This window comes from Trichechus manatus, unplaced genomic scaffold (genome assembly GCF_000243295.1).
Source record: "Trichechus manatus latirostris isolate Lorelei unplaced genomic scaffold, TriManLat1.0 scaffold00211, whole genome shotgun sequence".
NCBI classification, from domain to species: Eukaryota; Metazoa; Chordata; class Mammalia; order Sirenia; family Trichechidae; genus Trichechus; species Trichechus manatus.
The window spans coordinates 2,671,227-2,681,639 of record NW_004444147.1 but is presented as its reverse complement, the minus strand read 5'-3'; the positions used below and the strand labels follow the sequence as shown (position 1 = coordinate 2,681,639).

General features: G+C 39.8%; 1 protein-coding gene across 2 annotated transcripts in view; it reads right to left on the bottom strand.

Annotated features, from left to right (window-relative positions):
* BACH2 (BTB domain and CNC homolog 2) overlaps nucleotides 1–10,413 on the bottom strand; it is a 393,721-nt gene that overhangs the window by 361,223 nt on the left and 22,085 nt on the right. The window contains exon 1 of one of the 2 annotated variants that reach the window (XM_023742480.1): nucleotides 6,312–7,928. The exons of the other annotated variant lie outside the window; for it this stretch is intronic. The gene's annotated coding sequence lies outside the window, so the exon portion shown is untranslated. Of the gene's footprint in view, nucleotides 1–6,311; nucleotides 7,929–10,413 lie in introns of those variants that run through there. 2 annotated transcript variants of the gene reach the window in all.

Genomic DNA, 10,413 nt, shown 5'->3' with positions numbered 1-10,413 from the left:
AAATCTTGAAGCCAAATAGACACAAATCCCAAATCTGGTCCCAAGACTAACCCAGTCTTCTAAAGATCCTATAAATGACCAATCACTAAGAGACAAAGCAAATTGGTGGTTCCCAGTGGCTAGGGGGTGGAGAAAGTGGGGATGACTGCTTAAAGGGCACAGTGTTTTCTTCTGGGATGATGAAAACATTTTAGAACTAGACAGAGGTTGTGGTTACACAACACTCTGAAAGTACTAAATGCCACTGAATTGTACACTTCAAAAGTGTGAACTTTATGGTGTCTGAATTTTACCTCAGTAAAAATGTACATGTGTGAATACATGCGCCTTAGACAGTCTTGAATAACGACGCAAAGTATGCCAAGCCATAAAGATGCCCCACCCTGGGCTCTTTTTACATTACATGCAAATAAACAAGATAGATTTCCTGTAAGTAAGCTGATCTTGAAGAAAAAAAAAAGTTACAGAAAGAAAATGAGAACTATGTCAGAAAAAAAAAAAAACAAACAAACAACACTACATCTTTGTCATCTTCCCATCTCCTCTATCCCACTAAAACAAATATAAACCCCAATCACTGAGTAATATCCACATGCAGAAATGTTGGTACTTAAAAGGCCTAATAATATCTGTTGTGGTTTGTTCCCCAAAATGAAACAGAAAGATTCAACAGGCCCTCAAACATATGGAAATAGGTGCAATCTTGCTCGTAATTAGGAAAATTCAAATGGAAACAACTAGGGATCACGTTCCACCCAACAGATTGGAAAAACTTAAAAAGATTCCTAACACCTAGCAGAGATGAGGCAAACAAGTACTCTCATATTTTACTGGTAGGACTCTACATAAATGTAACTTTCTGGAATGTCACCTGGATTATTTATGACTCTCTGACTCAGCCTTTAGGAATCTATCAAGTATCAGAGTAGACATGTAAGAATATGTATACAAGAATTTTAACAGCAGTGTTGTTATTGTTATGTGCCATGGAGTCATTTCTTACTCATAGCGGCCCTGTGTACAACAGAACAAAACACTGCCCAGTCCTGTGCCATCCTCACAACTGTTGCTATGTTTGAGCCCACTGATGCAGCTACTATGTGCAAGATGGTGTCATCTGCATATTACAAGTTGTTAATGAGTCTTCCTCCAATCCTGATGCCCTGTTCTTCTTCATATAGTCCAGCTTTTCGGATTATTTGATCAGCACACAGACCGAGTAAGCATGATGAAAGGATACAACCCTGAGGCACAACTTTCCTGATTTTAAACCACACAGTATCCCCTTGTTCTGTGTGAACGACTGCCTCTTGGTCTACATACAGGTTCTGCATGAGTGCAATGAAGTGTTCTAGAATTCCCATTCTTCACAATGTTATCCATAATTTGTTATGATTCACACAGTTGAATGCCTTTACAAAGGCAATAAAACACAGGTAAACATCTTTCTGGTATTCTCTGCTTTCAGCCAAGATCCATCTGACATCAGCAATGATATTCCTGGTTCCACACCCTCTGGCAGTTCCCTTTCGATGTACTGCTGCAACTGCTTTTGAATGATCTTCAGCAAAATTTTACTTGCATGTGATATTAATGATATTGTTTGGTAAGTTCTGCATTCTGCTGGGTCACCTTTATTTGGAATGGGCACAAACATGGATCTCTTCCAGTCAGTTGGCCAGGTAGGTGTCTTCCAAATTTCTTGGCATAGATGACAGGGCACTTCCAGCATTGCATCCATTTCTTGAAACATCTCAATTCCCGAAGGTTTGTTTTCCGACAATGCCTTCAGTGCAGCTTAGACTTCTTCCTTCACTGCCACTGGTTCTTGATCATATGCTACCTCCTGAAATGGTTGAATGTCAACCAATTCTTTTTGGTACAGTGACTGTGTATTCCTTCCATCTTCTTTTGATACGTCCTGTGTTGTTCAGTTTTTTGCCCATAGAATCTTTCAATATTACAACTCAAGGCTTGAATTTTTTCTTCAGCTCTTTCACCTTGGGAAATGTTGAGCATGTTCTTGCCTTTTGGTTTTCTAACTCCAGACCTTTGCATATGTCATTATAATACTTCACTTTGTCTTCTCGAGATGCCCTTTGAAATCTCCTATTTAGCTCTTTTCATCATTCCTTCCATTCGCTTTAGCTACTCGATGTTGAAGAGCAAGTTTCAGAGCCTCTTCTGACATCCACTTTGGTCTTTTCTTTCTTTCCTATCTTTTTAATGACCTTATCCTTTCTTCATGTATGTATGATGTCCTTAATGTCATCCCACAACTCATCTGGTCTTCAGTCATTAGTGTTCGATGTGTCAAATCTACTCTTGAGATGGTAAGTTCAAGGATATACTCAAGGTCATACTTTGGCTAGGAATGGTGTCGCATTCATCATCAAAAAGAACATTTCAAGATCTATCCTGAAGTACAACGCTGTCAATCATAGGATAGCATTCATACGCCTATAGGAAGACCAGTTAATACGACTATCGTTGAAATTTATGCATCAACCACTAAGGACAAAGATGAAGAAATTGAAGATTTTTACCAACTTCCACAGTCTGAAATTGATCGAACATGCAAGTAAGGTGCACTGATAGTTGCTGGTGATTGCAATGAGAGAGTTGGAAACAAAGAAGAAGGATTGGTAGTTGGAAAATATGGCCCTGGTGATAGAAACAATGCTGGAGATCACATGACAAAATTTTGCAAGACCAATGACTTATTCATTGCAAATACCTTTTCTTCAACAACATGAACGGCAACTATATAGGTGGACCTCTCCAGATGGAATACACAGGAATGAAATTGACTACATCTGTGGAAAGAGACAATGGAGAAGCTCAATATCATCAGTTAGAACAAGGCCAGGGGCCGACTGTGGAACAGACCATCAATTGCAGTATTGTTAGGAATGATAAAAACCTAAAACGTTCTTGAATGTCCATCAACTGGGGAAGAGTTGAATAAATTATGGTACAACTATAATACAGAAAGGCATCTGTGTGGCACAAACTGTTTGTGCTCAATTATTAACCTAAAAGTTGGTAGTTCAAACTCACCCTGCAGCAATGCAGAAGAAAGGCTTGGTGATCTGCTTCCATAAAGACTACAGCAAGAACACCCTATGGAGCAGTTCTACTCTGTAACACATGGGGTCACCATGAGTCAGAATCAACTCAATGGCAATGAGTTTAGTTTTGTTTTCTGGTTTTTTGTTTTTTAATAACATATTATCTAGCTGTTAAAAAGAGACATTTGATTCATATTTGTTCATAAGGAAAGATGTGACAAAATACCAAGTGAGAAAAATAAGTTAGAAAGCATTGTTTGTGATTCCATTTTTACAGGAGAAGAATGGAAAAACAACAACAACAACAACAACAAAAAAAAACCCTTATATACCTCAGAGAGAAAAAGACCCCAAAAAGTAGGGAGGAAGATAGTTAACTTTTTCTATACTCACAGTTCCACTGTTTGAAACATTGTAACAATCATTTTCTATCCTGTAACTTTTTAAAAATAGAAAAATCTTAAATGAAACAGGTATTTTTCTGCGCTTGACTTTTGTGAGCATTAAGCAATATATATGCCAGACAATATGAAAATCTCCTCCAATTTGGATTTTATCTCCCCATACCACCAATCTGTACCGTGCAGGGCAGAAATGGCCTTCTCTTTTGTTAAATCTTATGCTGCATTTTCAGTCTTTGTTGTCCTTGCCCTCTTCACAGCATCTGACACTGTTCAGCAGCTTCTTTTCCCATTTTAATTCTCTCCTCCCTTCCCCAATTAGCTGCTTCTCCCGTTTCCTTCATGGTTCTTTGCTTCTTTCTCCTTGATCTACACCAAGGGCACTTTCCAAGGTCTGGGTTTTCTCTCTTTCTCTAAGAAATCATCTATTCCCGGGGCTTCAATTCTCTCCTTGCAGACAACCCACAAATCATCCCTATTCCCTCCCTTGGACTCCTCTCCCCTATTTTCAGCTCTCCAGTGAACCATTTTCCTTGCATATGGTGTCTCTCCTGCAAACTGAACTCATTCAAAAGCCTCATTTCTTGCCCTTGCATTACTGCCCCAGACAAAACAGCTTTTCTCTTGACCTCATTCATTTCCTCAATAGCAGAATTGTCCTCCCAGCCACCCAGGTTCCAAATCTCAGAGTTATTTTTGCATGCTCCCTCTTCTTCACCTTCAATTCTAATCTTTCATCAAAACCTGCTGATTGTTTACATCTCACCTGTCTCTTTCTACCCATGTGCACTGATATACCCTAGACCAGGACTCACAGTAACTGCTTCTCCTGTTTCTTCCCATGTTTCCTCTTTTCAAACTGACCAGCTACTGCTCTCATTTTGATTTTTTCTGTCTCCACCCCTAGCAATACCAGAACCCTCACCACCACCATGTAAAGCAACCTGCATCTCCTAGAAGGAAGGGAATATACACAGCAGAGCAGCCAGGAACTCAGGCTCAAGGGCCTGACAGCTCATCTATGAATCACAGTGCCACCACTTAACTGCCGTGTGCCTCAGTCTCATCGCTAAAATGGAATTGATATTAATATCTCCCTCAGAAGGTTGCTGTGAAGATCAGATTCATTAAAAGAGACAAAGCACTTGGAATAGTGTCTAGCCCAGTATACCCTCTGTACCTAGATTTTAATGACTCCCAGCTAGACTTGTGGACACAGTGTCCCCTGAACCTATGTGTTCATACTTTCTTTGTTATTATAAAACCAGCTGTCGTTGAATCGATTTGAACTCATGGCCACCCCATTTGTGTCAGAGTAGAAATCTGCTCCATAGGGTTTTCAATGGCTGATTTTTCGAAAGTAGATCATCAGGTCTTTCTTCTGAGGTGCCTCTAGGTGGATTCGAATTTCCAACCTTTCAGTTAGCAGCCAAGCGTGCTAACTCTTTGCACCGTCCAGGGACTCCATAAGTTGTTACTATACCCTTCCCCATTCAGTTTATGCCGTGTGGAAGACCCTTTATCTTCCTGGGTGCTGCATACAAATTCCACCCGTCATCAAGGCTCAGGTGTAATTCCCACCCAGCCGCTGGGTCTTCTCAGATTACTCTATCCACAGCCTACCTCTCCTGCCTCTGAACTTCTATAATACCTACTGGCTGTCCCTAAATCAAGTTCTTCTTTAAGTAAATAAGTGTGGGAGGCAGCCCACACACAGCGAAGAGTATTGGTGCTGGAGCCAGAGGCCTGCCTCTTTACCATGTGGTGCCCCTAATTTGTGTTTAGTGGCTCTGACCATCAGCTTTTCTTCTGTAAAAGAGTTTTAATATCATCTCATGTATGACGTTATCTTAAGGATTGAATGAGATCATGTAAAGCTTCTATCACGTCATCAGGCATATTAATAAATGCTGGTTCCCTTCCAGTGAGATTATAAACTCCCTAAGGGCAGTTTGTATTTCTCCCAGTCCCAAGGACAGTACTTAGCAGAAATTAACAGACATGCAGGTGCATGGCGGGCTGAAAAAAAAAAAAAGAACCCCCTTCTAAATCTAATGATTCTGTGACAATATTCTGAAATGGGCTGTGTCTTAGTCATCTAGTGCTGCTGTAACAGAAATATCACAAGTGGATGGTTTTAACGAAGAGAAGTTTATTTCCTCACAGTAAAGTAGGCTAAAAGTCCAAATTCAGGGCATCAGCTCCAGGGGAAGGCTTTCCCTCTCTGTCGGCCTTCTTCTCATCAGTGTTCCCCTGGACTAGGAGCTTCTCTGCACAGGGACCCTGGTCCAAAGGACCGCTCTGCTCCTGGCACTTCTTTCTTGGTGGTATGAGGTCCCCCTGTCTCTCTGCTCAGTTCTGTCTTTTATATCTCAAGACACTGCCTCAGGATACAATCCAATCTTGCAGACTGAGTCCTGACTTACAAACACAACTACCACCCATCCTCCCTCATTAACATCATAGAGGTAGGATTTACAACATACAGAAAAATCACACAGTACCAGGAATCATGGCCCAGCCAAACTGATAGACACATTTTTGGGGGGACATAATTCAAACCATGACAGGCTGTTCCATACTATTCTAAATAACTGGCAATGCTTTGGTGCATTTTAACATACTCATCTACCAAGAACATAAACTAATTTTATTTTTGCTCTAATGAGATAATATATTATCTGCCTAACCTTTATCTCACTCTTACACGCTATCAAAACGTTTTTTAGAGCTAGTTTTTGCAAATTGAGGTAAAACACAAAAGCCAGAAAGCACACGCAAAAGAAGAGAAAAAGAAAAAGAAATTGCAACACAAGGTAATTGGAAAGATTTTTCATACCTAAAAAGGGAATTTTCAACCACAACCTTAGTCATAAACCTTCAACAGGCAAATCAGAAGCAGCAAAAGATGAAGTGCCAACGAGAGAATCCGGATGAAGTGTGACTCGGTTCAGGCAGTGGGTTACAGGACTCACAACACACTCTGACGGAAGTGGGTGCTGTACCTTTATCACGGCCGCCCCCACCTGACCACCTGTAGCAGCCTCAGAGGAAGCACACAACCCCCACACACTTTCCAGCTGCATCTTGGCAGCCACAAAGTACGCACACACAATCAGCCAACGTATAAAATTATATCAGAAGCATCAATATGAAAAGGGAAAAATTTTGTACTCATGATGAGTAACTCGTGCTATTTAGATTCTGCCACCAGGACCTCAAGCTGAGTTAAGGGGAGACCCCTCTAAACACACCCACACAACGCTGATTAACAGCTATGCAAGTGCACCATCTTGGTGCATCAAATATTCGAGATGGAGCCTGGCATTTAAAAGGCTGAAGCAGCAAATCCTGTTGGAGGGTGAGGGCCAAGTGGGGGTGCTGTGGAGGCTGTAGGGCTCCTTTCCTAGTGTTCAATTGACAAATGAAAATATGTCACTGGGCCCAAAAGCCAGGAGGGCTGTTCACTGCCTTAGACTCAGGCTAGACAAAGAAAAGACCCACGGCTTCCTGGCCCAATTGTCCTACATATGAAAAGGCTGGGTCTTACTGAATGTAATGCTTCACATGTTTGGAGCAGTGTTCTTCTAGAAGCCTTCTCCAAAAATTCACATTACTTAAGTAATGTGAAGATATGACAAAAGAAAAACATAAGAGCAACTGTTTACAAGTCATCTGTAAAACTTTATTTTGCTTGAATAATTTTTTAATCATCATTTAAAGCAGTTAAATTAAAATGCACCTGCTCTGTAAATCAGGAGAGAACACACCTGCTCCTCAGATAGGACTTTAAAATAATTTGGGGTGTTTTTCCCCGGAGATGCTCTCATTTTATATTTAATGGGAAACAAGAAGAAAATTTGAACAAACTCAAATTCTGACCACAATTTATCTCCCTAAAGAGATCATCAGTGGGCATTAAAGAAAAATGTGACTTTTAAACATATCTCTGTACTCCAAAACACACCCAGTATTTAGGTATCAGAGAAGTCATAGTTCATTATTATCCTATTAACAAGGAGAAAAGTAGACAGTATAAATGCACGGGATGTCTACCACAGCATAAACGTACACAACTTTTAGTCTATAAGAGACATGTCCTAAATTAATGTATGTTCTCCATTCTAAAATAATTTTAATTTACCACAGTTCTTTGGCCACAATTGAGGCCAAAGAACACGGAGCATTTATCCACATGTTCCCATTTCCCACGCAACTTGCCCAGGGCCATTCTGAGTCAGAGCATAGAAAAAAGCAGAAGGAGTTCTTCCTCTGCCGAGTCTGCTTAGTTCAAGAATTCTGGTAAGTCTAAATAGAAAATACACATCTTTAAATGGTCATCATCCACGTTAATAACTGGAAAATGAATAAGGAAGACCGAAGAAGAATTGATGCCTTTGAATTACGGTGTTGGTGAAGAATATTGCATACACATGGACTGCCAGAGGAACAAACAAATTTGTCTTGGAAGAAGTATAGCCAGAATACTCCTTAGAAGCAAGGATGGCAAGACTTTAGTTCACATACTTTGGACATGTTATTGGGAGGGACCGATCTCCGGAGAAAGACACCATGCTTGGTAAAGCAGAGGGTCATTGAAAAAGAGGAAGACCCTCCACGAGACGGATTGACACAGAGGCTGCAACAATAGGCTCAAGCGTAGCAATGATTGAGAGGATGGTGCAGGACCAGGCAGTGCTTCGTTCTGTTGTACATAGGCTCCCTATGAGTCGGAACCAACTCGACGGCACCTAACAATAACAACAACGTCAATAAGCTTTAAGGCAGACACTGAAGCTTTTTGTGTTGGCAAATCCTAGAACTACACTTCCTTCAGACAGGATACCACTGGATAAATGTCTGTCTTAAAAATTTTTTTTTCTAAAAACAGGTTAGGGAATCTGTAATTGCCTTCTTTGCAAGAATGCAAATTGTACTGCTTGCAGACTACCCTAAGCAAAAGAGCAAGGGATGGAGGAAATTTCAGTAAAATTCTGAGAATTGTAGTTTTCATTATAGATTTTCAAATGTAATTTCCTAGCATTTACCTCCACCTCTGTTTCCTCATTTCCCCAGTAACTACACTGCCAGTTACTCATTGCTTATTATACCCTGGTATAATGGCCATCTGGTAACAATTTCATGTTAATTTTTCACTATCATCTGCTAGAACATCTCCTGGAGAAAACCTGAATGATACAAATACAGTATTTCAATATCTTAACCCTTTCAAACCACCTAGGATGAAAGAGTTTACCAATTCCTCATCATCCTCCCTTCTGAGTATGTGTTAGGGCATTAAAACTGCCTCTGCCTTGAACCCTTTTATGATGGCTGGCTTAATATCTACTTTGATGCAGTATTTAAGGTATCAAAAGTTTGAAGTTGTTACTTATTTTCTTCAAAAGAGTGTCACAAAGTCAAATTTCAGCTCTATCTACAAGAGAATTTTAAAGTTATAATGCTTTTGTAATTCCACTCCTACACATATGCCCAGTAAACATGTGTGTCATCCAAAGACATGTTCTAGAATTTTCAATAACAGTGCTATTCATAATGGACCCAAACTGGAAACTACACAAATGGATAATAAATTGTGGAATATTCACACAATGGAATACTACACACCAGGAGAATCAACAATCAACTTCGATATGCAATGATATAAATGGATCTCATGAACATATTATTGAGCAAAAGAAGCCAGACACAGAATAGTATATGCTATTCTGTTTATATAAAGTTCAAAAACAGGCAGAGTAAATTTATGCTTTTAGAAATTAGGGTAGTGATTACCATGAGTGGGGTAATTACTGGAAGGCAACATAAAGGGTTTCTGGGGGTACTAGTAATATCCTATATCTTAATCTGGGAGCTGGTTACATGACTGTGTTCAGTTTGTGGAAATTTATCAGTATGATGAATGTATGTGATGTGTACTTTTCTCTATGTATATTAAAATTCAGTTAAAAGGCTAAGTAAAATGAAACAAAATTCTTTTTTCAAGAATCAGATTTACAGGTGTGAAAATTAGAATGGCTCAGCATAGCAAAACAGAGCTGAAGAGCTGGATTCAAACCCAAGAGTATACCACTGACTGTGCAATCTGGAGTATCTATGAGCTTTCTCTTCTATAAAACGGAGTGAACAGCAAAGATCAAATGACATAATACTTAGGTGCCTTTTAAGCAAAAAGGACACACAAATGTTAATCACTCTTGCCTGAAATACTAAATGATACTGCATATACCCAAGAATTCTCTAAGTTATAAAGTTCTATACAAATGTAAGTTACTATTTTTATATAGTATCACCAGCTTTGCTATTTAAAGAACCTCCTAACAATCAAAGGCGTGCAATATTTATTATACCCAAAGTTCAACCCTCCCGCCCAAACCTTGTATTATTTGAGACATTAGTAAAGTCTTATTAACAGAACTTTTGGAAGAGTATCACATGATGAATAGGAGATGACATAAAAGATTAAAACTTAAATGCTAAATGAACTACTGAACGATGCTACTTATACCTTATACTCCTAACTCCTCTGGCTCAGTAATTACTTCTCACTGACCTCTCAACTGACTTGTGCTTTCCCCCCTTTTCACTCTTGTTCTCACTCCGTCCCCCTTCCTACCCTGCCATTCACCTTTCCTTCTGCTACTGAACTCCTACTCACTTCAAGTCACTCCTCCTGTGGGACGCCCCTCCAGGTCATGGTGACCTTTCCTTCCTTTGACTCCCTTAACATTTAGTGCCTTGACCATCTGTTAGCAACAGCTCTTAGATCGTGTTGAACAGTTATTTACCTCTCAAACAATGAGTTAACAAGTCACATGCTCACATCTTGCATCCTCAGTAGATATACTTTCTTCCTAAAGGCAGGGACCTGTGTGATACTTACTTTAACCCCCGCCCCCAATGCCCTGCACACTGTAGAT